Source organism: Scylla paramamosain, chromosome 6 (genome assembly GCF_035594125.1).
Source record: "Scylla paramamosain isolate STU-SP2022 chromosome 6, ASM3559412v1, whole genome shotgun sequence".
NCBI classification, from domain to species: domain Eukaryota; kingdom Metazoa; phylum Arthropoda; class Malacostraca; order Decapoda; family Portunidae; genus Scylla; species Scylla paramamosain.
In genome coordinates this window covers 5,330,001-5,337,500 of record NC_087156.1, presented here as the reverse complement: position 1 = coordinate 5,337,500, position 7,500 = coordinate 5,330,001, and the positions used below count along the sequence as shown (strand labels likewise).

The 7,500-nt window shown below is 46.3% G+C and overlaps 1 long non-coding RNA gene across 1 annotated transcript in view; it reads right to left on the bottom strand.

Moving 5' to 3' along the window:
• The window catches only part of LOC135101247 (uncharacterized), a 36,925-nt gene extending 33,566 nt beyond the window's left edge, over positions 1 to 3,359 (bottom strand). Inside the window, exon 1 of the long non-coding RNA XR_010269176.1 lies at positions 1,629 to 3,359. This is a non-coding gene — a long non-coding RNA (uncharacterized LOC135101247). The remainder of the gene's footprint in view (positions 1 to 1,628) is intronic.
• Between the last annotated feature and the right edge of the window lie 4,141 nt (positions 3,360 to 7,500).

Sequence of the window (7,500 nt, the reverse complement as noted above, 5' to 3'; positions counted from 1 at the left end):
GAGAAAAAAGTGGAAGGTTAGCATTCGTGTGTTTACGGAAAATCCCAGGCAGTGTTTGGCGGCGGAAGGCAAGACAAGACCCACTCACTCCCTCCCCCCGCCGCTACCACACCTCAAATTCCCTCCACATGAATGTTATGATTTACAACAGACGACGTGGCACCTAATTAAGGAAAGATGTCACGTGGCACTTTGCTGTGTCCGTCTGTCTGTCTGTCTGTCTGTGTCCACGGGTGAGAGGAAACGAGGAGGGAGGGAGGAGGGGAGAGGTGAGTTCGTGGCGGTGGTGGGAAGGAGGGGAGTGAGAGTGAGGGGAGTGAGAGGCGGGGAGTGAGAGGGAGGGTAGGGAGCGATATCTTGGCATGCCAGATGGGACGACTCCACCACCACCACCATCACTACCTCTACCACTCCCTCCCCTTCCTTCTCCTGTCAACCACACTCGCAATCACCACCACCACCACCACCACCATCTCACGCCGCTCACAAAATGGAGGGAACAGAAAATGGATAAGGAGAGGGAGGAGGAGGAGGAGGAGGAGGAGGAGGAGGAGGAGGAGGAGGAGGAGGAGGAGGAGGAGGAGGAGGAGTGGTAGTGGTAGTAAGTAAAGGATGGGCCGTGGCAGCAGGATAAGTGTGCCGCTCAAGCGTGAGGTGGAGAGGAGTGAGGTATTTCCAGGCTTCAGAGTGGAGTGTGTTACGTGGTCCACTCTTTCCACTCCCTGTGTGTGTCTGTGTGTCTGTGTGTGTGTGTGTGTGTTAATGGTGTCCTTCACAACTGCGTGTATGTGGGTGTGTGCTTGTTTCGAGGAAGAGAGAGAGAGAGAGAGAGAGAGAGAGAGAGAGAGAGAGAGAGAGAGAGAGAGAGAGAGAGAGAGAGAGAGAGAGAGAGAGAGAGAGAGGCGTGAAGTTGGTGGTTGCAATGCTACGTATGTTAAGTAGAAGTCGTAGTTGGAGATGTAGTAGTAGTAGTAGTAGTAGTAGTAGTAGTAGTAGTAGTAGTAGTAGTAGTAGTGGTGGTGGTGGTGGTGGTGCTTGAAGTAACAGCAAAAGTAGTTCCGGGAAGGTGGTGGAGGTGGAGTATGTTCGAGTAGTGGAGGTGTGGAGTGAGTGTGGGAGACATGCAGGTTGTGTTGGTGGTGGTAACACAAGTGGTGGTGATGATGGTGGCCGACATTGTGACGCTTGTCTGGTGAACGTGACGCGTTCGACCACAATGGCCTGGGTAAAAGATGGCGCCTCTGATATTGGGGAATTTCGGCGAGCCATCCGTACATGACTCTGTCGAGGAGGGAGTGTGGAGAATGTGGTGATAGTGGTGCTGAAGGTGGTGAAGGAGGAGTGGGCGGCGGTAATGTTGGTGGAGGCGGAGTGAGGCGTGGGAGACATGTCTGGTGTTGTATGGGCGGGAGGGAGGGAGGACGGAGCAGGGGGAGGGCCGGGCCAGGAGAGGACCCACGAATTGGTTGGCTGCTCCCCTCCGCTCCACCAGCCGTCAGAGGGGAAAGTTGAAGGTACACTCGGAGCAGGCTTGGCACTCTAGGCACCTGGCAGAGTGGAGGGCGCCGCAGCGAGCAGGATGTGTGGCAGGGAGGAGTGAGGGGCCACCATCTGGTTAGGCTACTCACCCAGAGAGGCGCGGCTGCCAGGTCGAGTCTTTGGCTCTCAGTGCCACTTTTTGGAGACGGGACAAGTCAGCACTGGCACAGCAAAGACACTGTTGTGTGACGGCGGCTATGTGGAAGGCAGGCAGGGACCAGAGGAGCGGCGGGAGGAGCGTGTGTGCTGCAGGAGGGGCACGCCGGGACTCACTCGCCGCCCACGCTGGCCCCGCCGCGCCACCCTCCCGACTGCCGCCACCTCCGTCAAAGATGGCTCTAAGCGCGTCGTCTGCTATCGCCCCGCCATCCGAGAATATCCGAGCCATCTTGGTGTCCGGTCCTTCTCGGCTGGAATTTCCGGCACCGTAGCGAGCGGGAGGCGGGAGCCACACGCTTTGTTCAGGGTTTAACTAAAGGTCCGACTGATATACGTGAGTATGGGCCGCCTCCCTAAATGCTAACGCTGCCGAGTGTCGTCTGCCACTGAACGGCGACCGAGTTGGCGGGAGACACACCCCATGGGAGGGAAGATGGCGAGTGGTAGCATTTAGGAGTGCCATGTTTGAAGAAGCTACAAGGCCGTGGCTGCGGTCTCTGTGACCCGCCTAGAGCACTCCTAGATGACGGGCGTGACGGAAGCTTGAAGGAAAAATAGACAGCAGTACAAAAAGACTTGTGGAAAAGAAGAAACATTGTCCGCCAGAATTTTCCGACAACCCATAAAATAAATAATTATTGGGTGCGAGAGCCAATGAGCGTCGGGGCAGGCGTGGCCACGGGGGCGGAGCGAAGCAGCAGCGCCACGTTTGAATCGATACTCGCGCGAGAGGTGGAGAGGTAAAGCGTTATCTTCATATAACATTTTAATGATCTCGTAAACTGTACACTCCCACAGACCCGGACATTTAGAAGTTTAGATATTATACCTGGTGACGATTCGAAGCAGGGGAGGCGGGAGGCGGGGAGTTACCTGTGGTGTCCTCAAGTACTGTACGCTGGACGCTCTGCCTTCCTTCCCAACACTCCCCAAAGCCGTGGCCAAAATAGATACACGAATTGATAAATAAATAACAGACGGGGAAAATGCAAGGGATAAAAGTGAGAAAGAAATAAAAATAAAAAATAAAGATAGAAAACGCTCAACAAGTGAGAGTAGTAGCACACACACACACACACACACACACACACACACACACACACACACACACACACACACACACACACACACACACACACACACACAGAAAGACAAACAAAGAAACACACACACACACACACACACACACACACACACACACACACACACACACACAACCACCGTCCTCTACTCTCCCTCACCAGTCCCCAGAAAACCACCACCACCACCACCATTTCCACCTCGGCTTCCACCAACGCCAGTCTGCCTCAGTTTCCCTCTGGGCTGCTGGGGAAAGAGAGCCCCCGCCTCCTCCTTCAGATATTAATCCCGAGTCACCGTGGGTCTTTGTAGCTGGAGGGGCGGCGGGAGGCTGTGTCTGTGTTTGCTGGGAGGGCAGAGGGACTTATAGCAGGGGGTGAGCTGTAGTATTATCAAACTTCCCATCCCACTAGTCATTGCTATACCCACTACTGCTGCTGCTGCTACTCTTGATACTACTACTACTACTACTACTACTACTACTACTACTACTACTACTATTACTATCCTCTATCATCTCTGCCTCGTTCCGAACTACTAATGCTACTAACCTCCTCTACTTTCATCACCTCTGTCACTACCACAACACTGCATGCTACCATTTACTGTACTACCATTCATCACCCGTCCTCTACCACTACCACCGCTGCTACTACTACTACTACTACTGTTGCTGCTGCTGCTGCTGCTACTGCTACTGCTACTACTACTACTACTACTACTACTACTGCTACTACTACTAATACTACTACTATTGCTACTACTACTTCTAATATAACTACTACTACTACTACTACTACTACTACTACTACTACTACTACCACCACCATCTCACTCTTAAAGGCGTTGTCTTAATACTACCAGTTTCACAAATTAAAGCGGTACCACGGATATTACAATATTACTACTACTACTACTACTACTACTACTACTACTACTACTACTACTACTACTACTGGTACTACTACTACTAGTACTACTGCCACTACTAGCATCATCATCATCACACCATCGTTTTCTTCACTGCCACTGTTGCCCTCACCACCATTTTTGTTGGTAGCACCATCATCTTCATCATCACCACCACCATTAATGCTACTGCCTTTCCCACCACCACTATCATCACCATCGTTATTGCCGTTATTGTCGTTCCCCTCCACAGCCACCACCATCACCACCACAATCATCACCACCACTACTACTATCTATTTCCGCCACTTCTACTTGAGTTAAATGGTTCTTCACATTTTTAACACCATCATCACCACAAGAGCCACCACTACTGTCACTGTACACATAATTTCATTATCATCATCATCATCATCATCATCATCATTATCATCATTGTTCTTATCGTCTTTTTATATTGTACGCATAGTTACTACTACTACTACTACTACTACTACTACTACTACTACTACTACTACTACTACTACTACTACTACTACTACTACTACTACTATTACTACTACTACTACTACTACTACTACTACTACTACTACTGCTGTTGCTGCTGCTGCTCCTGCTGCTGCTGCTGCTACTGCTGCTACTGCTGCTGCTGTTGCTGCTGCTGCTGCTACTACTGCTGTTGCTGCTGCTGCTGCTGCTGTTATTGGTATTAGTAGTACTGCTAATACTACAATACTTCTTTTACAACTTTTACTGCATTTACTACAACTACTACTACTACTACTACTACTACTACTACTACTACTACTGCTACTGATGAAGCGTGAGTAAGTGCAACAGTAGCTACAGTTAAGGTTTGTGTGGGCGTGTGGCTGTGCAGTTGTTGATGGTGATGGTGATGGTGATGGTGATGGCTGGATGGAGGGTTAGTGGTGATGATAATAATGAGGGTTGTCATAAAGGCTGCCAGAGGGGGGCAAAAAAGAGATAGATCAATTTAATGGTGTGGCTATTCATCTGTCATATATTAAGGGAAATGAGTTGAAAAGTGTTTGCGAAAAGTGAGTTGGTGATTTGATGATACAAGACAAAAAATCGAAGGGGAAAATACGAAAAAGAGAAACAAATTGTATTAAAAAAAAACGTAATAAATAAATAAATAAGTGAAATTAAAAGAGGAAAGCAGTAATGATAGTAGAAAAAAAGACAATTTTTGGTGAGTTATCTGTTAGTCTTTTTTATATTCAATGGGAAGTACGAAAGAACCAAAGAACCGGAGTGTTGTTTCCAGCCCTTCTGTCCTCCTCCTTCCTATTCACTCTGAGGAGGGGCGTGGTGTCAAACTAGCAACTGTTCTGGCACCTCTTGATATCTTGGTTCGTTATGCCTGTAGGTGTTATAGATATGTCAGTGTATCTCCTCTGTCTACACTTCTTCAAAATTATTCATGTATTTATTTAAGTAGTATCAATTTATGTATGTATTTATGTATGTATGTATGTATGTATGTATGTAGGTGTGTGTGTGTGTGTGTGTATCTATGTATGGATGTATGTGTATGTATGAATGTGTTTGTCCGTCTATCTGTCTGTCTGTCTATGCATGTATGTATGTATGTATGTATGTATGTATGTATGTATCTGTATGTATCTATCGGTCAGTCTATCTATACATCTTTCTTCTTTTTTTCTTTTTTGTCTCTCTTCTTTATTAATCTATTTTTTTCTTCCATTTATATATCTACCTATCTACAAGTATTTATGCATTTAAGTATGTATGGATCTGTCTTTATGAATTTATGTATATATATGACTGGATTTATATATATATTTTTCTTCCATACTTTTATTTATTTATTTTCATCTATTTATCTATCTTTATGTATGTATGCCTATAATGTCTGAATGTATGTATGTATGTATGTATATGTGTGTGTGTGTGTGTGTGTGTGTGTGTGTGTGTGTGTGTGTGTGTGTGTGTGTGTGTGTCTGTGTGTCTATCTGTTTATCTATCTCCATATCTGTCGGAGTATCTTTTCTTTTTTTATCTAATATTGCTGATTCTTTTTTTTTCTTTTTAATCTATCTTCCTACTTATTTACATTATCTATTTTCTTTTTTTTTTCGGATGCGGATAACTGAGAAACTCCGACAATGACAGGGACAATGAAAGAGTGAGCGATTAATGGGACGGATAAGTGAATAAAGATGAATAAATAATCACATCACTGAATAAATAAGTCAGTAGTAGGGATACATCACAGGCCTAGAAAGTGATGAATAAGTGATGAATGATCGATAATGAATTAATGATGAATAAATGAGTCATGGATGAGGAGTAAATAATGAGAGAGTCGTAGTGAATAAATAAATAAATAAATGAGCGGATACATCACTTTACAACCTTTACTTCGGAGTGTTCCCGTCCCCAGCGGTTCTCCTCTCCCAGCCAGTCGGGGCCATACACACTGCCTATACACTGCCCGTTCCGAATTATGTATGGATGACGGTAATTCCTGTCTCATTATTCCTCATCATGCACTCACCTCTCTGTATTATTTGCCTCGTGTGTGTGTGTGTGTGTGTGTGTGTGTGTGTGTGTGTGTGTGTGTGTGTGTGCGTGTTGGCATGGGAGACAAGAGTGTTAACAATACTACATACCAGACATACTGTGAACGTACCCTTGCCCTCCTCCTCCTCCTCCTCCTCCTCCTCCTCTTCCTTCTCCTCCTCCTCCTCCTCCCCTCCTCCTCCTTCTTGCTCGGGTTTAAGAGAATAGATTCTTTCTTACGTATAGTACTTTGACTTTTCATCATCTCAATAGGTTTAATCTCTTTATGTCTGTCTGTCTGTCTGTCTGTCTGTCTGTCTGTCTGTCTGACGGGTTGCTTGTCGGTCTTTCTGTCTGTCTGTTTGTTTGTTTGCTTTTGTGTCTGCTTCCCCGTTTGTCTTTCTGTTTTTATGTCTGCTTGTCTGTCTAAAAGTCTGTTTGTCTGTCTGTCTGTCTGTTTGCCTGCCTGTCTGCATGCCTGTTTGCTTGCCAGTCTGTCTGTGTGTCCGTCTGTCTGTCTGTCTGTCTGTCTATTTGTTTGTCTGTCTGTCTGTCAATGTGTCTGTCTGTTCGTCTGTCTGTCTGTCTGTCTGTCTGCTTGTCTGTCTGTCGGCCTGCGTGACTAGATGAATAACTATTTCCTTGGCTGTCTGTCTGTCTGGCTGTCTGACTGCCTGCTTGTTTGTTTTTTTGTGTTTGCCTGGTTGACTGTCTGTCTGTATCTGTCTTTTTTTGTCTATCTGTCTTCTTCTCTGTCTGTTTATCTGTCCGTCTGTTTCTGGATGACTAGCTGTCTGTTTGGTTAGATCTCCAGCTGTATGTTTTTTTTTTTTTACTGTTTACTTGTCTGTTTGTCTGTCTGGCTGTCTTGTTAATTACCTCGCTTTCTGTCTGTCTGTCTGAGTGGCTGTCCGTCTGCTTGCCTGTCTGCGGGAGAGTGAAATACATAAGCGGAGAATTCAACACAGTAACAAACAGAGGGAGAGATGAACTGTTGCATTCTACTTAACGCCACGAACAAAACATTTCAATACCGCGACGGAGAATGAAGCCAGTGACTCTCTCCTCCTTGGTATTTCCGCGATGGCTTCCCCCTACATTCCCTCCCTCCCTCCCTCCTCCTCCTCCTCCTCCTCCTCCTCCACTTCACTCCTCCTCCTTTTTTTCTTTCTTCTCATCCATCCACCTTCCTTCCCGCCAGTCCTCGTAATTTCTAAAGTATTTCTTCCTTTCTTTTTTCCTCCAATTTGGTGCATATAGCCT